The sequence below is a fragment of the Canis aureus genome, chromosome 10 (assembly GCF_053574225.1).
Source record: "Canis aureus isolate CA01 chromosome 10, VMU_Caureus_v.1.0, whole genome shotgun sequence".
Lineage (NCBI taxonomy): Eukaryota > Metazoa > Chordata > Mammalia > Carnivora > Canidae > Canis > Canis aureus.
The window spans coordinates 48,960,072-48,980,733 of record NC_135620.1 but is presented as its reverse complement, the minus strand read 5'-3'; the positions used below and the strand labels follow the sequence as shown (position 1 = coordinate 48,980,733).

Genomic DNA, 20,662 nt, shown 5'->3' with positions numbered 1-20,662 from the left:
GAAGCACCTGAGGAAGACGAATAAACACAAAAGAAAAAAGAGAAGAGATATATATATTCTGGAAGCAATTAACAAAAAATGATGTCAAATATACCTCAAATGAACACTACTTCTCTCAGCTTTTTGTGTAAACATGTGCTTATTGAGTAGTAGTTGAGCCAGGATTCTGGAATAGAACTTGCTATAGAACAAAGGAGATATACAATGAAGGATTCATCCTAAAAACCCTGGAGAGTGGAAAGAATCAATAACTGAGAAAACAAATCATACTCAATTTCCAACCTCTATAATTAATAGAGTGCTTCTGATTGGGGTAGTGTCTCTCCTTTAGCAGTGTCCTAACTTTCTCCCTTCGTACCAAGCACACTGTATGCTAATTTATTTGTTTACAAATAATCTTTCCCCTTTATACTGTGAGAATATCAAGAGTAAAGATAGTCTCCAAATATATATTCTCAGGGCTTAGCTGATAACTTATTATGTATCATGAATGAATATATAAATAAAAGAAGGGCAGATTTATTCAGTTAGTTTTATTATCAGTCTTCTCTACTTTGAAAGTCACTAAGAAACTCAAGTATCTCTATAACAAGAATTCAGAATTTAGTCATTGTTCACTGAAGTAAGATTAATTTTGAACTTTAAAACAGAAGCACAAAATAGATAAGGGTCTATCCAAACAATATGGTAGTCTTGTTAATGCCACGGGGATGAGTGAGTAAAGAACTATGAGGCAGATCTAATAATAAAATGATATTAAAGACTGTTTTAAAAGTATAAACATCCATAATTTCATTGTCTGAATATTGTTGACATTTCAGTAATAAAGGAGGACAAGCTCTTACCGTCATTATTAGTATTTCTTGATATTACTACTGATAACCCTTGATTGATTCTGTATAGTTAACAGAAACCATAAAACAAAATGTAGAAATTAAAATTAAAAGAAAATTTTCAAAAGGACATAAGCTATGGAAATAGAGTTTCTGATGTTGTTGAGAAACAATGGTATCCAATAAGTCACTGAGAGGGAAATCCAGCAAGAGGGTGTGATAAGAAGTTCTTAGCAGTAAGTGAGCTCCATAAAGGAATACCAAGAACCAAGCAATATAGATAAGACATGGAAGCAGAAACAACACACCAAAAGGCACCACTGCACACAGACAGACAACAGAAGGGAGATGACTTTGACATTTTGGGAGTGATGGTAAATACATAAAGATGCCCTACTTTCTTGAGAAACACAAGTGTGGGGCAGACTGTCAAGGTAAAACAGTATATAGCATATAGAACAGGAATGCCAAACAATGGCTCCACAAGTTGGTGAAGGCCCATTGCAAGAAACATACAACCACAAGCTCTATGCAGGACAACTGACAAGGTATCTGCCACACCTAAGATAATGTAAGGTATTTAAACCTTTCCCCCAAACAGACCTCCAGCCCTTGGCAATAAAAAGAGGCATCACTCCCAGGCCTAGGGCAGAGATTAGATTTGGTGATTAAGTAAACTGAAGTGTGAGAGTTGGGGGGAAAAAAACTGGAAAAGGAAATAGAGCAAATTATTTCTGTGAGGCCTGCTTCCTCTCAAGAAAATTCTGGAGAAATCTGATCATACCTATCTGTACACACCAGTTTGACTACTTCTGATTAGTGAACCACAACATATTAATTTAATCAGAGATATAGTATGACTTTTTTTTCTGAAAACTTTTTCAGAAAAACTATCAAAATAGATTGTATGTTGTATTTGGAGACTGAGGACGTCAAGAAATATACTATTAAAGTCCTTTGAGGGCACCCCGTCTGGCTCAGCGGTTTAGCGCCGCCTTCAGCCCAGGGACTGATCCTGGAGACCCTGGATCCAGGATCCAGTCCCATGTAGGGCTCCCTGTGTGGAGCCTGCTTCTCCCTCTGCCTGTGTCTCTAACGCGTGTGCTCTCTCTCTCTTTCTCTCTCTCTCTGTGTCTCTCATGAATAAATAAATAAAATCTTAAAAATAAAAAATAAAGTACTTTGAATTTTTATATTCTTTAAATTAGTGTATTAAAACAATATAAAAATAAGCACTTCCATTGTCTTTTTATTTTGAAATGTCATTTTTAAAGCAATTTTATCAACTTTTTTCATAAAATTATATTTGGTAATAGACTTCTATCTTTAGGGACCTGAAAATATTAATGGAATGTAGAGTGACTCATTTCTGGGAAGAAATCCACTCCCCAAAGGATGTGGCTTATTACTTTACAGCAATCAAAGAAGTTAGCAAATGATAGATAAGAGATGTGTCCTTTGACCATTTCACTTATTTTTAGCAGGTCCCACTATCCCAAGAAGTTTTGAAGCAAATGCTGAACAAAACTAATATTTTTTTATTCTTCCAAATGCTTACATCCAGAAGAAAACTGATATTTGCTAGCGGACAGTATGGTTTCCTGAAATGATTACTAGAATGTATTTAAATTAACATTCACGATCTGAAACTTAGTTTAAATTTCTAAATGGCATCTGTTTTAACTGCTGAGAAAGAAAAAAGGGTCATGGGAAAGAGAGTATCAGGGAATAAGGCCTGTCCTCTTAATTTTTAAAAAAAGTTTTCATAACTTTCTTAATATAAATGTTTTGAAAATGGCATGATTTGCTTACTCTTTTACATGTGAATGATCCAAATGACTTGATCTTTTCATATGCTGAAAATTTTAAATATATTTAAAATTATCAAAGTAATATGTCCTCTTGAATAGTGGACCAATATATATATATAAATAACCTCTCTTCCAACCCCTATATATTAATAACCAACTTCCAACCAAGTTTATAAAAACTTGGTACAAATCCACATGCATAAACATATCTGCATTTATTTTGGATAAAGATTGGATGTGTTGTTTGCTTTTACAAAGATTAGATTATACTATTTACAAATATACACTCTTATTTTTCCTACTTAACACCTAACAGGATTAACAATGTATCATGGAGTCTTTTTCTTTCTAAACTTGCTCTTTATTCTAGAAGTATTCATATAAAATGGTAGACATAAAAACAAAATTTATCTACTTTTCTGAAAATCTACTGAAATAGAAGAAAACATATCCTAAAAAATGTAGCCTCCTCATTGCCTCCACAAGTGATTTCAAGGAAAAAAAAATATAAACTTCAAAAAAAAAAAATCCAGGATTAAAGCACTATCTAGATGAATAACCTTTGCTATTATAATTTTTATTAATATTATTATTAAAATTCATTTTTACAAAGTGTTTTCAATAATCCTATTCCTGTACTTACTACTTGTATGTATAATCTCATTTAGTAGTGCTTATAACATTTCTAATATTTAATAACTATTTTAATGTCCATTTTGGGGACAGATTAGTAATTTACCCACATGTTCCCAAAACTAGAATACAGGAAAGACCCATATCAAATGCAAAAATATGCATCCCTGCACCTCAAATATCCCAGTAAGAAATGGTAAAAGCTTAAATAAAAACTGTAGAAAAAGGAGAAAAGAGGAAAATCCATAATTTAAAAATTTTTTTTATCATTCTTCTATAGTATTATGTTCATTTGTCAATAAACATTATTTACAGCATTTTCACATCCTGGTGTATTTAGAAACTCTGTCACTCTAACACATTTTCTAGATTATTATGCCATAACCATACTTCTTTTCAGAAGCCCATGAAATTCATCTGTGAAACAATAAAAGATCTTTTCATTGACCTCTACTTAACCAATTGACCAGTATAATTGACAGTACTGACCCTTAATATACTGAATGTGCATTACGTAAATAAACCACTTTCAGGTAGTGGCATCTTACTTTATTAAGTTAAAGGCTATGTAAACTGATAAAATATGGATGGGGTCATCCTCCAAACATATGCCCTGGCTCTCCAAATATATTGATATTGGTAGGCATATGCACATATATTTAAGTTAAACTGAAAGAAATGATTGTCTCTTATTTCACCAATGTTATGTTTCTTTTTTTTTTTAACATTTTATTTATTTATTCATGAGAGACACAGGGAGAGAGAGAGGGGGGCAGAAACACAGGCAGAGGGAGAAGCAGGCTCCATGCAGGGAGCTGGACGCAGGACTCGATCCCGGGTCTCCAGGATCAGGCCCTGGGCTAAAGGCGGTGCTAAACCGCTGAGCCACCAGAGCTGCCCCCAATTTTCTGTTTCAATTGACTTTTTGATTAGCCAGTCATCTATTAACCCAGATTGCATCAAATATGAAGGCTTCTAAAGAAATATATTTAACCCTCACAAGAAATACATAGTCAAAGTAGGTGGCTTTCAATGTGGTACTACAAAGTACCTGACTTTTCATGTCTTAAAAGTAATTTCATTTCTTTAACAGAAATGACAAAAATATATATACAAGAATACTGAAGAGAGGAATTAATAGACCTAGAGATCCTGAGAATTAATGCCTGCTATCAACTTTTTTTTAAATTTTTTCTTGCCTACAGAAGAAGAGTATCTCTTTCAAAAGTCCCAGAGTACTTCTGGCTCTCTCACTATATCCCGAGTTGGGAATTGGGCGACATAAGTTGCACATTTGCTTCCTTGGCTCATTGATGACACTTGACCAAAACAACCAATTCCATGGGCCTTCTAATTAACATTATTTCAATAACACTCAAATGTCAGAAATATGGCATAGTCTATCTTCTTACACCTGGATCCCATTTTGATTCATTCCAGAGAAAATTCTTAGTAATTGTGATGTAAAAACATGCCAGAGGAGCACTTAGGTGGCGCACTTGGCTAAGCGTGACTCTTGGTTTTGGCTCAGGCCATGATCTTGGGGTCCTGTGATCGAGCCCCCTATCAGGCTCCATACCCAGTAGGGAGTCTGTTTGAGATTCTCTCTTTCTCTCCTCTGCCCCTCCCCCTGCCTCCAAAAAGTACATGAATCTTTAAAATAAAATACATATATGCCAGAGGTTATATCACCCAGGACTAGCAATGGAAGTATTGTGATCATTTGGCTAGTGAGTTGTCTAATTACACAAAATCATCCTTAGGACACATTTACTAGGAATATTTCTGCTTTTGTGGGGTTTTCAAATAAGCTGGTCCTGAGAAAGGTATTCAAGTACAGTTGGTTTATTTGGAATGTAATTCCAGGAAATATAGACAAGATAGGGGAAATGAGATGAAGGAGAAAACAGCCAAAAAGGAAAAAAAAGTGCATAAATCAAGTTACCACTTAGGGAAACAGTAGCTCAGTTAGCTCGTTTGCTAACTGGTCCCCATAACACAGAGGGCAAAGAGAGACTGAACAGAGAGGTAGACCACTCCAGATTAGTAAGTGGACATTGTAGTAGGACAGGAATTTACTTACAAAGTATGTCTTGGGTGGCCACAAAATGAGCAGATCTCCACACCAGGTCACCAAAAGTTTATACAGAGGCCTTAACTGGGTTCACTCATGTATACCATCCAAATGATCTCAACACATTATTCTCTCAAGGCTATGTCCCTGAAAATGACTCTCACTGTGGGAAGGGTGAGGAGAAAATTCCAAGGATAGAGGAGAAGGTGAAAACATTAAGGATAGGAAAGGGTGAAGAAAACATTCCAAGGATAGAGGAGAAGGTGGGGAGGCTCCCATTGCCCAGCTTGTGGGTCAACATGCCGTCTCCATGACCTCCCCCAACAACTGGGGAATTCTGGGAATCACTATCCAGCATTTGCTTCAGAGTGATGTCATTAGGAAGGAGAGAAAGCTGGGATATTTTTATATACCAATTGCCATTAGCTGAGGACCCCAGGAAGGAGAAGAGGCATTAACCTTCTGACACTGCCAATGACCAGGTAAGCTAAGAAGGCTCTGAGAGCCAAACTCTTTAGGAAAAAAAGAAAAACAAGCACTGGGAGTTGGAAATCAGGCTTCTGTGCACTCATATGGAAAGGGCACTAATAAAATTTGCTCTACTATGCTTTATCTCCTGGTTATCTCCTGGCAGATGTTAACTAGGCAGTTTTTCCCATCAGCTGCTTCAATTTATAGGTTTTCCTTCTCAAAGATACATATTCTAAACCCTCTAATCTTCATCTTAAATATTAGTGCTGCTTAATATCATGAACCATAAATTCAGCAGCAGCAAAATGAGCATCCTGCTCATTGGCTTTACATATGTTTTATAGGAAATATGTTTTTATTTTTAATTATGCTCTTCTATGAAGTGTTTCATGTAATTTAGCATGAATTTTGATTACATGATGTCTCATGGGACAGACAAAAAGAAATATAGAGAGAAAAGCATACATTACAATTAGAGCACTTCATTAGCAAGTTAAATGTGAAAGAAGATGAAATGCAGGAACTGCATTACCAACAAAAAAATAATAACACTGGTACTATACATGAGTCAAACATTGTCTTTGGACTCTAGCTCACATTTAAAACAAAAATGCTATCAATTAAGAAGCAATAGTTGAGTTGAATGTCATTAATATAATTGAAAAAGTAATTAAAATCTTCTTACAAATAAAATACTAAACAAGATCATTTTATCTATGTGATCTAAGAACAAATATATTCAAACTTATATACAATTTTCCAGAATATTTAAAAGGAGGAAAAACACTCCAATATATTTTATGATGCTGCTATCCTAACCTTAAAAAAATAGAAGCAGATGGAGAAAGATGAGGAAAAAAATAGCCCAGTGTATCTGCAAAACATACACTTATGACTGTAGATGAAAGAAAAATTAAAGATATTAGAAAACAACATATATCACAAAATTATCCCAAAATATACCAGATAATATTTGGCTAAAATATGGCCTTTAGGCAACATTCTTAACAAACTATCAATGTAAGGGAATACTTTAATCTGAAAAAAGGAATTGATATAAAACCCACAGCAGTCATCACACTAAATGTGAAAAGTTTATATTCCCTTTAAGACCAAAGTAAGACAAAGATAATTTCACTGATACTTTTAAACACTGTACTGAAAGTCCTGGTTAGGGAATAAAGATAGGGAAAGAAAACAAAAGGTATAAGGAATAGAAATGGGGAAAAATCAGTATTTGCAAAGGAAATTATTGCCTACATAGAAAATTGAAAAGGATCTATAGATAAGTATTAGGACTCATAAGATAATTTACCAAGTTTTTATTTTCAATAAGTATTTTAAATTATTTCATTTCTATGCATCAGCAAAGAATATGTAATATACGTAATTAAAATAGAAGAAGCCATCTAAAATTACAACAAAACTTTAAATACACAGAAATAAATATAATTGAAGAAATGCATAAAATTTGTGGAAAAACAAGCTATATTGAAAGACACTTAAAATATATAGAAAACACTTAAATATATAGAAAATATACCATGTTCATAAAAATGTTAATATTGTTTGGATACCATAATCTGTATAGTATGCAGTAATTACAATAAAATTCTGATCAAAATGCTGGAACAGTTATATTTGTTTTAGACTTAATGGTTTTAAGTTTTTTTTTTAATTTTCATACAAAAGAATAAGAGCAAGGAAGAGTCAGAACATGTCCAAAGAATAAAAAGACACACCTTCCAATGACATAAAAAGTTTTATTTTAAATCTACTGTAAGTAAATAAAACAATTAGATATAAGGAAAGTGGAAATAGATAAATAAAACAATAAAACAATGTATGGAAACTTGACACCTTAACAAAAATTCCAAAATATTTGAAAAGCAAAATATAATAAGAAATGTTTACAAATTTTTAGAAGACAAAATAGGAGAATATCCGTATGACCTTCAAATAAGAAAGGAACTTTTTCAGATTGTTCGAAGTATAATTGACAAAAAAAAATAATACATTTAATGTGTACAACTTGATAATTTGAAATATTTCACAATGACTTCATTAAACCATCTATCCCTATATATTTATTTTCTTTTTTTAGTGAAAACCCTTGAAGTATGTCTTCCTAACAAATTTCAATTATACATTCCAATAATATCACCTATAATCATATATTAACTCCTTAGATCTTAACCATTTATAACTAGAAGTTTCTATCCTTTACCAACCTTTCGCTATTTCCTCCAATCCTCAGCCTCTGACAACCATAATTCTACTGTGTTTCCATGAGTTTGACTTTTGGGGAGGTGATTAGAGATTCCACTTATGTGATTCATGCAGTATTTGTTTTTCACTGTCTGTTTTTTTTCACTTAGCATAATGCCTTCCAGGTTTATTCATACCACAAATAACAGGATTTCTTCTTTCTTTTTTTTAATTTTATTTTATTTTATTTTATTTATTTATGATAGGCACACAGTGAGAGAGAGAGAGAGAGAGAGAGAGAGAGAGAGAGAGAGAGAGAGACATAGGCAGAGGGAGAAGCAGGCTCCATGCACCGGGAGCCCGATGCGGGATTCGATCCCGGGTCTCCAGGATCGTGCCCAGGGCCAAAGGCAGGCGCCAAACCGCTGCTCCACCCAGGGATCCCTAATGATTATATTTTCATTGGATATTTACCCAGAAGTGGCATTTTTGGATGATATAGTAGTTCTATCTTTAATTTCTTGAGGAACCTCCATACTGTTTTTCATAATGGCTGTACCGACTTACATGAGCTTGGAAATATTCCCCCTTCTTCAATATTTTGGGAGAGTTTGGGAAGCGATGACATTAATTCTTTGAACATATGTAGAATTCAGTGAAGCCATCTGGTCCTGGACTTTTCTTTTTTAGGAAACTTTTGATTATTGATTTTCTACTCATTATCGATCTGTTTAAATTCTCTATTTCGTCATGATTTGCTCTTGCTAGGTTGTGCGTTGCTAGAAATTTATTCATTTATTCTAGTTTATCTAATTTTTTAGTATATAATTGCTCCCAGTAGTTTTTTATAATCGTTATAATTTCTGTGTTATTAGTTGTAAATCTCCTCCTTATTTCTGATTTTACTTATTTGAGCCTCTTTTTTCTTAGTTAATCTAGCTCAAGATTTATCAGTTTCACCTTCCAAAAAAATAGCTTTTGGTTTCATTGTTCTTTTTTTATTGTCCTTCTAGTTTCTAGTCTATTAGCTTCTGTTCTGATCTTTATTATTTCCTTTCTTCTACTAACTTTGACCTTAGCTTGCTCTTTTTTTTATTTTCTTGATGTATAAAATTAGGTTGCTTATTTGACATCTTTCTTTTTTTCTTAATGCAGCTGGTTTTCACTATAAACTTCCCTCTGGCACACCGTCTCTGGGCTGATCCCTGTGGACAGTCTGAGGGCAGCCCACCCGCAGCCTGCGCGCCCCGCACCGCCTCCCGGGGAAGCCTGAGCCCGCGTGCAGCTTTCTCCCTTTGTCTCATAACCATGTCCACCAGCGAGAATGCTAATTCCCCAGCTGCCCGCCTTAACAGATTCAAGAACAAGGGGAAAGACAGTACGGAAATGAGGCGGCGCCGAATAGAAGTTAATGTGGAGCTGAGGAAAGCGAAGAAGGAGGACCAGATGCTGAAAAGGAGAAATATAAGCTCATTTCCTGATGATGCTACCTCTCCACGGCAGGAGAACCGCAACAACCAGGGCACTGTAGATTGGTCTGTTGATGACATGGTCAAAGGCATAAATAGCAACAATTTGGAAAGCCAGCTCCAGGCTACTCAAGCTGCTAGGAAACTACTTTCTAGGGGAAAACAGCCCCCCATAGACAACGTAATCCGGGCTGGTTTGATTCCAAAAATTTTGTCCTTCTTGGGCAGAACTGATTGTAGTCCTATTCAGTTCGAATCTGCTTGGGACCTCACTAACATTGCTTCTGGAACATCAGAACAGACCAAGGCTGTGGTTGATGGAGGTGCTATCCCAGCATTCATTTCTCTGTTGGCATCTTCCCACGCCCACATCAGTGAACAAACTGTATGGGCTCTAGGAAACATTGCAAGTGATGGTTCAGTTTTTCGAGACTTGGTTATCAAGTATGGTGCAGCTGACCCACTGTTGGCTCTCCTTGCAGTTCCTGATAAGTCATCTTTAGCATGTGGTTACTTATGTAACCTTACTTGGGCACTCTCAAACCTTTGTCACAACAAGAATCCAGCACCCCCATTAGATGCGGTTGAGCAGATTCTTCCTACCTTAGTTCGTCTCCTACATCATGATGATCCAGATGTATTAGCAGATACATGCTGGGCCATTCCCTACCTTATGAATGGATTGAAATGGTTGTGAAAACAGGAGTTGTGCCCCAACTTGTGAAACTTCTAGGAGCTACTGAATTACCCATTGCGACTCCTACGCTAAGAGCCATAGGAAATATTGTCACTGGGACAGATGAACAGACTCAGGTTATAATAGATGCCGGAGCACTTGCTGTCTTTCCCAGCCTGCTAACAAACCCCAAAACTAATATTCAGAAGGAAGCTACATGGACAATGTCAAACATCACAGCTGGTCGCCAGGACCAGATACAGCAAGTTGTGAATCACGGATTAGTCCCATTCCTCGTTGGTGTTCTCTCTAAGGCAGACTTTAAGACACAATGGAAGCTGTATGGGCTGTGACCAACTATACAAGTGGTGGAACAATTGAACAGATTGCATACCTCGTTCATTGTGGCGTAATAGAACCATTGATGAACCTCTTAACTGCAAAAGATACCAAAATTATTCTGGTTATTCTGGATGCCATTTCAAACATCTTTCAGGCTGCTGAGAAACTAGGTGAAACTGAGAAACTTAGTATAATGATTGAAGATTGTGGGGGTTTGGACAAAATTGAAGCTCTACAAAACCATGAAAATGAGTCTGTGTACAAAGCTTCATTAAACTTGATTGAGAAGTATTCTCTGTAGAGGAAGAGGAAGACCAGAATGTTGTGCCTGAAACTACCTCTGAAGGCTATACATTTCAAGTTCAGGATGGCACTCCAGGGACCTTTAACTTTTAGACTGTACAGCTGAGACAAAGTTGTTTGTTGAGTACTGTTTGGTAGTTGTTTGTCTTACTTTCTCTACTAACAACTCTTTTTAAATGTGCTTTGTTATTGTAGCACTTTTTACAACGAAACTATACTTGACCAGTTCTGAACTGTACAAACTGTATGAAGCTCCTCTCAGTGGGTTGTTGATTTCTATGTGGGATCTTCTATCTTACAGTGTCCTGTAAATAAAGATTAAATTCCACCCTTTTCTTTACAAATAAATAAATAAACTTCCCTCTAATAACTATTTTTGCTGTATCTCATAAGTTTTCCTATTTATTTTTTTTATTTTTTCAGGATATTTTTTTATCTTTTTTTATTTCTTCTTTAACTCATTAGTTGTTTATCAGTGTGCTAACTAGCCTCCACATATTTGTGATTTTCTAATTTTCCTCTTGTAATTGATTTCTGGCTTTCATACATTGTTGTTGGAAAACATGCTTCATGTGATTTCAATCTTAAGTTTCTTATCATTTGGTTTGCAGCCTAACATATTATCTAGTCTGGAGAATGTCCCGTGTGTATTCTAATGCTGTTGGTTGCAATGTTCTGTATAATATGCCTGTTAGGTTCATCTGGTCTAATGTGTATTTGAGTCCAGTGTTTTCTTATTGATTTTCCATCTGAATGATTGATCCATTGTTTAAAATGGGATATTGAAGTCCCTGTATACAAGTCATGGACCAGGATAAAATATTTGCAACTCATTAACTGAGATTAACATACTACACAGAACATTTTTAAAAATTAAAAATTTTTTTAAATTAAAAGGTAAACAACCAAGTTAGAAAACTGGGGAAAAATATCAACAAGTCCATACGAACACAAATACACAAATAACATTGAGGGATGCTCAATGACATTATTAGAGAAATAGAAATGAAAACCACAATGACACACGATTTTAAACCCACTAAATTGGCATAGATTAAACTACATCAGTTGCTGATGTAGGTGTACAGGATTTGGAATTACTTTGTATTGCCGATAGAAGTGTAAATTGGTTACTACCACTTGGTTAAAAAGTTTTGTACTTTCTCTTAAAGCTAAAAAAATGCTTGCCCAGTGTCCCCATCATTCTACATCTGGACATATATCCTAGATAAACTATTGTACATATAAATCAGACATAAATCCAGACTTCTGGATAAATATATTCTTACATAAGTACATCAAGAATGCTCATGAGCATGTAATGTCTTTCCATTTCTTTTGTCATCTTCAATTTCTTTCATCAAAGTTTTATATTATTTAGAGTAAATCTTTCACCTCTTTGGTTGGGTTTATTCCTAAGTATCTTATTGTTTTCAGTGCAATTGTAAATGGAACTATTTCCTTAATTTCTCTTTCTGCTGCTTGATTATTGATGTATAGAAATGCAACAGATTTTTGTACAGTGATTTTGTATCCTTTGACTTTAATGAATTCAGTTATCAATTCTAGCAGCTTTTTGGTGGAATTGTTCAGGTTTTCTATATAGCATATCATGTCATCTGCAAATAGTGAAAGTTTGACTTTTTCTTTACCAATTTGCATGCCTTTCATTTCTTTTTGTTGTCTGATTGCTGTAGCCAGGACGTCCAGGACTATGGTAAGTACCAGTGGTGAGAGTGGACATCCTTGTCTTATTCCTGACCATAGAGGAAAAGTTCTCCACTATGAGTTTTTTTCATAGATGGCTTTATTATGTTCAGATATATTCCCTCTAAACCTACTTTATTGAGGGTTTTTATGGATGTGGAGTGTTGTATGTTGTCAAATAATTTTTCTGAATCTATTGAAATGATCACATGGTTCTTATCCTTTGTTTTATTAATTTGGTGTATCATGTTGATTGATTTGCAAATTTTGAACCACCCTTGCAACCCTAAATAAATTTCACTGATTGTGGTGAATGATTTTCTTAATGTATTTTTGCATTCTAATAATAGCAATATTTGCTAGTATTTTATTAAGAAGATTTGCTTCCATGTTCGTCAGGGATTTTGGTCCATAATTTGCTTTTTTAGTGGAGTTCTTATCTGGTTTTGGTATCAGGATAATGGAGCCTCATAGAATGAATGTGGAAGTTTTCCTTCTATTTTTTTTTAATAGTTTGAGAAGCATAGGTTTTAACTCTTCCTTAAATATTTGATAGAATTTACCTGTGAAGCCATCTAGCCCTGAACTTTTGTTTGTTGGTTGTTTTTTGGTTACTGATTCAGTTTCTTTGCTGGTTATTGGTCTGTTCAAGTTTTCCATTTCTTCCTGTTCCAGTTTTGGTAGCTTATATGTTTCTAGGAATTCATCCATTTCTTCCACATTGTCCAATTTATTGGCACATAGTTTTTCATAATATTCTCTTATAATTATTTGTACTTTATGGTCATGGATTGAAAGAAACAAACATTGTTAAAATGTCTATACTGCCTTAAGCAATCTACGCATTTAATCCAATCCCTATTAAAACACTAACAGCATTTTTCACAGAGCTGGAACAAACAATCCTAAAATTTGTATGAAACCATTAAAGACTCCAAATAGCCAAAGCAATCCTGAAAAAGAAAAGAAAAGCTGGAGGCATCACAATTCTGGACTTCAAGTTATAATACAAAGCTGTAGGGATCAAAACAGTATGGTATTGGCACAATAATAGACACATAGATCATAGAATGGAATAAAAACCCAGAAATAAACCTATGCAGTCAATTAACCTTTAACAAAGCAGGAAAGAATATCCAATGGGAAAAAGAAAATCTCTTCAACAAATGGTGCTGGGAACGCTGGATGGCAAAATGTAAAAGAATGAAACTAGACCACCTTCTTATACCACACTCAAAAATAATTCAAAATGAATTAGAGACCTAAATGTGAGACCTGATACCATAAAAATCTGAGAGAATAACACAGGCAGGTACTTCTTTGACAGTCATAGGAACTTCTTTCTAGATAGGTCTCCTGAGGCAAGGGAAACAAAAGCAGAAATAAACTATTGGGACTTCATCAAAATAAAAGCCTCCAGCACAGCAAAGGAAACAATCAACAAAACTAAAAGACAGCCACCAGAATGGGAGAAGATATTTGCAAATGACATAGCTGATAAAGGGTTAATATCCAAAATCTATTAAGAACTTACACAATTCAACACCAAAAATCAAATAATTGAATCCAAAAATGGGTGGAAGACATGAATAGACATTTTCCCAGAGAAGACATACAGATGGCCAACAAACAATGAAAAGATGCTCAACATCACTGATCAGAGAAATGCAAATCAAAATGACAATGACAGTGAGATATCATCTCAAATCTGTTATAATGGCTACAATCAACAATACAAGAAACAACAGATGCTGGTGAGGATGTGAAGAAAGGGGAACCCTCTTGTACTGTTGGTAGGAATGCAAACTGGTGCAGCCATCTGAAAAAGGTATGGAGATTCCTCAAAGAATTAAAAGTAGAACTACCCTAAGATCCAGCAGTTGCACACATAGGTATTTACCCAAAGCATATAAAAACACTAATTCAAAATGATACATGTGGGGATGCCTAGGTGGCTCAGGGTTTGGGTGCCTGCCTTCGGCTCAGGTCGTGATCCTGGGATCCCAGGATCAAGTCTCGCATAAAGCTCCCTGCAAGCAGCCTCCTTCTCCCTCTGCCTGTGTCTCTGCCCCTCTCTCTCAGTCTGTGTATCTCATGGATAAATAAATAAATCTTTTTTTTAAAAAAATGATACATGTGCCTTGATGTTTATAGCAGCATTATTTACCATAGCCAAATTATGGAAATAGCCCAAGTGTCCATTGACGGACAACTCAGCCATAAAACAGAATGAAATCTTGCCATTTGCAACAACATGGATGGAGCTAGAGAATAGTATGCTAAGTGAAAAAGGTCAATCAGAGAAAGACAAATACCATATGATTTCCCTTATATGTGAAATTTGTGAAACAAAACAGGTGAGCAAAGGAAATAAAAGAGAGAGAGGCAAACCAAGAAACAGACTCAATGGAACAAACAGTTGGATACCAGTGGGGAGGTGGGTGGGGGAATGGGTGAAAATGGTAATGGGGATTAAGGAGTACACATTTTGTGATGAGTATCAGTTATGTGTGGAAGTGTTGAATCACCATATTTTATACCCGAAACTAATATTATGTTAACCAACTGGAATCTAAATAAAAACTTAAAGAAAAAGAATGCTCACAAAAACACAATAGGAAAAATTAAAAACATCAAATTCATATCTATAGAATAGTGGATAAATAAAATGGACTATATTTATAAATTGAAATACTTTATGATATATTAATGAATCAACATGGATGAATCTCAGAAATATAATCTTTATAAAAAAGAGAGAAAGTCTAGAAGAATATACAAACGTGGATTCATTAATACATGTTTAAACACCTGAAAAAACTAAACAGCATATTGATGAAGGTATAATCATATTAAACAATTTTTTAAAAACGAATAAATGCAAAATTCACAATAGTGGTCTATTCTCTAAGGATGGGGGTTGTGATGGACTTCACAAAGATTATCTCAAAAGGCTTCAACGGAACTGGTAAGTCTGTTTCTTAAAATTGGTATACCAATGTTCCTTTGTTTTCTGTTACCTTACATGTATGTTATAAATTTTATTTCAATATTTATTAAAAGATTAAAAATATAGCCAAGGTAATTGCAGTATTTCTTCCTTCACTATAAGAACAAATATAATTTGTCTTACCTTTAAAAACAAACATTTTAGAATACTCTTAAGTGCCATGAAATCAATGTTATGGCAGCATACAGCCTTTCAAGAATTATTTCTTTTAAATGTTATAACAGGTTTGCCTACCCACAGAAAAAGCAAAAGAGACTACCAAATAATATTTTGAGTTCAGTAATTCTCTGTAGTAATATCTGGAAGCTAGAGGTATCTACGATTTTCGTCTACTATAATAATATTGATCTCTAGCCATTAAATGAGGGAAGTAGTATATTAAGTGACCTAAAATAGGTAGTCTTAAGTGTAGTTATCTCTAGTGCAGTGATATATTGGAAACAAAGACACAGTTAACGTTACCATAATAAAATGTTCCTTGGCAGTAAAATCTTAAAAGCATTGTAGAACTGTAGACAAAAATAATGTTGCTTTCTAAAGAAATGAAGGACAGCCAAGAATAGAAAGAACTTTGAGAGGTCAAGCAAACCTATAGCCTAATACCACCAAAACATTTAGCTTCAATTCTCTTCAGCATTATTAGATATAGACAATACCTTATTTAATTTGATGTCCTAGAATTTTATACTTTATAGCCAAAGGTCATCTTTTAAAATTTTTATTACAGAAAATTTTAAACTTACATAATAGTGAAAGGAAATAGCATTTTGAATCCACATATACTCATCACCCGAGTTTAACAATTATCAAGGCATGACCAGTTCTTATTTTCTCCATAATGTCACACATTCACACACCATCCTGTTATTTTGAAACTAATGTCAGACAACATTACCTCATCCATAGCATTTTAGTATATATGTATAAAACACAATAATTACCCTTTACAACACAACTTTTACACATAGAAAAAAAGCTCTCCTTTGTCTTTAAAAGATGAAGAGCCAGTCAAAGCGTTTTTTCTCTGCCCATCTGATTGCTCAGATTCCAATCTGAGACGTATTTCCTGTTAATAAGGATAATTCACTATCCGTAGTACTATGGTTAAAATATTCTGACACAAGTAATTCAGAGGGATGAGGGTTTCTCATCTCTTTCTTCACAGCTCAGTCACTCATCAGGAAATGCATCTTTATGGATTTGGAAAGAACTGAGAGACATTATTACCAATGGTCCTATTATTATGTGAAGGATTCTTCCCTGAGATTCTTCCCCTGTTTCAACTGACACTGAAACACTGTGAACTCTTCGGAAGACAAATGTCAAGGAAATAAATGTTATGCATTGCTAATTAAAAAAAATATATATCTTCATCACACCCTCCTCCGTAATTAAAAAAATAATTCCTAATATCACCAAATACATAAGCAATATACACATTTAATTGATCATCCTATAATTCTTTTAATCTTTATACCATATTTGATAAAATTGAAATCTAAACAAGAGGTACACATCTGGATTGGTTGATTTATTTCTTAAGTCTTCTGTAATTTACAGTTATCGGTGTTTTTTTCTTCTTACAATTTATTTTGAAAAAAAATCAAAGTTTTATTTTATTTTGTTTTTTGTCTTTTAGTATTCCATACATGCCCCACAACCTGGATGTACTGTTTGCACTCCCATGACATCATTCAACATGTTCATCTCTCTCCTATATTTATCATAAGTTCATAATTAGATCTAGCATTTGCAAGACTATTTCACAGGAGGTACATTGTACTTCCTTTAGGAGGTACCAAATATCAGTTTCCCCCTATGATGTCAGTGGTGATTAGCCTTTGGTATTAGATCCCTATTTTATTAGGGATCATAAAATGTTAACATTTTAAATTATTCCTTCTTTGTGTATAAGATGGAATGTTTCTTTAAAGATTCACCTCTCCTCATCTATTATTTTGTTTTCCTCAAGGTATTGATTTTATAATAAAGGCAGAATAAATGCTTATTTCTTTTTAAAGTACATTTGATGTGCTTCTGCTTTATTGCTATTTTTATTTCTATAGATGCTCAAATTGTCCCATCTCTTACCAGCAGGAGATTCTTTAAGTTGATAGCCTGAAATTTGTTATGATGAGAGCATTTACACCAGAGAAATCAGCCAACACAAATCAGCTTTTCTTCCCAGAAACCAGCTATCAACATTTATCACCTTTTTATTAGCATCACATTGCATACTGTCTCTTTTATTATTATCATTAAATTTTAGGTTTGTAGGTGAAAACATTTAATGGCCACTTCTAGAGGTTCTATGACTATATATATATATGTTAAATACATATGTGTATACATACATATTTTTAGTAATTTTGATTGTTGTGTCAAGAGCATTCTCTATACAATCCAACTGGAAAATGCTAATGAAAAAAGTACACCCTGAATTCATTTCTGTTCATGATAGTTTGTCTATGTTCATGATAGTCTTGCCTTATATTTGAAAATTAAATTTGCTGGATATAAAATCCTTCTGTGACATTCTGTTTCTTTGAATATCTTAAACAGGACTCATTGTTTTCTGGACTCACAGGTTAATCATGTGGTTTCCACTGTTATTGGGGGTTGAGATATTCCTCACTGCTGACAGAGAGAAATTCTGCTCACTACTTGACCATCTCTGAAACCAACTAGTAGGTTTAGGAGCTTGGGTAGGTTCCAGCATGATGAGGTGAAGGTCTGGATTTCACATTTCATCTTGGTTGGTGTTAGTATGTGGAGATGGAGTCATATATTTTTCTGTGGTGTTTGGCTCAATTGGGTAGATATTTAGGAGTTTTTTGTCTTACTAGGCTGTCCTTTTCCTAATCTGTTTGCTAAGGAGAGCAGGCATTTGTTGGGGCTTTCTTGTCTGCATCTATTGCCATTTCTAGGTCACTGGATTCTTTAGCTCCAAGTCAGGGATATTTTCAGCAAAAAAATAAAATTTAAATTTAAAAAAACCCTCTGGGAACCCACCACAATGTTATTCTTTGGATCCTAAGGTCCCAGACCGTCTGCCTTTTTCTCTTCACTTTTCAAAGTCTTCTTATGTTCATTTTACATAATATCCAGGGGATTTAGTTGTACTTAACAGAAGGAATATGGAGGAGTTAGATCTTCATCTTCTGAAAATTATACCTTAATTCACTTTAACTTCATTATTTTTCAAAAGAGTTTATGTTCCATGTTTGAGAATGTTTACCAATGCCTGTGGTGTTTGAAAGAAAATTATGTTACCCTGTTATCCTTATGTCAGCTTCTAGTTGCCTTGTTTGTTTCTTTTTGTTTTGTTTTTTTTTGGGGGGGGGGTTTATTTAATTTTATTTATCTTATTTATTTATTTATTTTTTGCCTTGTTTGTTTCTTAATCTGTTCAGTCTTTTGGTCTGTGCTCACACGTATTGATAAAGATTATCTTTTGACTCACCTTCTTTTTAGTAAGTCAAGTTTCATCAGTGTCTGTTCATTTCTCTGACATTTTTTAAAATTTAACAATGTTTACTTGGTCCTCAGTTGTTTTGTTTGGTTTTAAGGTGTACAATTTTTCTCTCATGTTGTTTGTATTTGTTTCCCCTCTCTCCTCTAACAAATTCCCACAAGTTTAGTGGCTTAAAAAGATGCAGATTTCTTACAGCTCTGTAGGTTAGTTTAAATGGTCAATGAGGCTATCTTCATTCTGGAGACAATAGCGGGGAATGTTTGCCTGAAATTTTCTACCTATGGAGGCCACCCGCCTCCCTTTGCCTTGGTACCTTTCACCATCCTCAAAGACAGTGGCATAGCATCTCTAAATCCTCCTAGTCCTCTGACTCTGACTCTTCTTTCTCCCTCCTACTTTCCTCCTTCCCTTGTAATGACCTTCGTGATGACATTGGACCCACTCAAATAATCCAGGAAAACTTCCCTTTCTCAAACTCCTTAATTTGAAGCATACCTACGAGATTTCTCTGGGCATGTAAGGTAATACATTCTCAAAATCCATCAATTAGGACATGGACATCATTCAGAGACCATTATTCTGTCTCTCACATCACATAACTGTGTTAGCTCCTTATTTCTGAGCCCTCTTTTAACAGATTTCACATTTCTATTCATTTACATATCATTAACTGGCTGGGGACATTTTCTCTCTAGATTGAGTGATTTGCTTCTGTATGAAAATATTGGTCATCCCATAGTGTTGTCCTTTTTTTCCCTCTGGATGATACTGTTGCTTTATTTTTTTACAAAGCATAGCTGTCTATCCATATACAATTTGCCTGTTCTCTTCTTACCTGGATTTTGTTTTTTTTGTTATTGTTCACAGACACGGTTTGAGAGAGCTAGATGATTTCTGCTCTATCTGCTATTCTATAACTCAGGGAATTGTGAGGGAAGAAATAGCACTAAAGTGAGCTTGCAGTTTGAAAATCAGGCGTCCTGCGATTTTGCTAAATGTCCTTATCTGCACTCATTACGTTAACAGGAGAAACCCCATTCTCAGAATGAGATACACTCCTGGTTCCTAATTTACTGTCTGTTTTTGGAAGCTTTATTCCCACCAAAGAACCTCAGCTCCAGGTTCATTTCCCCTTTTCACACTTTTTCTCCCAGCAGCTGTCGTCTTTACTACTCCTTCAGGAAAGAAAACAATAAAAGATCTACTCAATTTTTCTCTCTCAGTGACAACTTGCAGGGTTTTATTGACTTTTCATTTTAAGTACTATGGGGAAGGAGGAGCCACAATCAATCTGTGCAGCACCTTCCTCTGTTTCAGATTCTTAATTTTTGCTTTAATACAAGAGCAACAGTTTTTATAGTTAATGGCATTAAATTATGATACGTTGTGTTGCCACTCTTTTGGTTGTTTTGGAGTATTTTTTTTTTTTTTTAATTGTCATTGCTGTTTTTTAAGTTACTCTGACCATTTTAGGAGTGCCTGAGTGGCTTAGTCCATTAAGCTTCTGACTCTTGATTTTGGCTCAGATCATGATCTCAGGGTCCTGCAATCGAGACCAATGTTGGGCTCTGTGCTCACTGCAGCAGCTTGATCTTCTTTTTCTCCCTCTCCCTCTGCTCCTTCCTCTGGTCTCACTCTCTGTCTTTCTAT

General features: G+C 34.7%; 1 long non-coding RNA gene and 1 pseudogene across 14 annotated transcripts in view; one reads left to right on the top strand and one right to left on the bottom strand.

Annotated features, from left to right (window-relative positions):
- LOC144322335 (importin subunit alpha-1 pseudogene) overlaps positions 1-12,799 on the top strand; it is a 283,230-nt pseudogene extending 270,431 nt beyond the window's left edge. Inside the window, exon 3 of the transcript XR_013387989.1 lies at positions 9,186-12,799. The product of XR_013387989.1 is annotated as an importin subunit alpha-1 pseudogene (transcript). The remainder of the gene's footprint in view (positions 1-9,185) is intronic.
- A 7,611-nt stretch (positions 12,800-20,410) lies between these two features.
- The window catches only part of LOC144322333 (uncharacterized), a 99,117-nt gene continuing 98,865 nt past the window's right edge, over positions 20,411-20,662 (bottom strand). For all 13 annotated transcript variants that reach the window (XR_013387975.1, XR_013387983.1, XR_013387985.1 and 10 more), the window contains one exon: positions 20,411-20,658. This is a non-coding gene — a long non-coding RNA (uncharacterized LOC144322333). The remainder of the gene's footprint in view (positions 20,659-20,662) is intronic.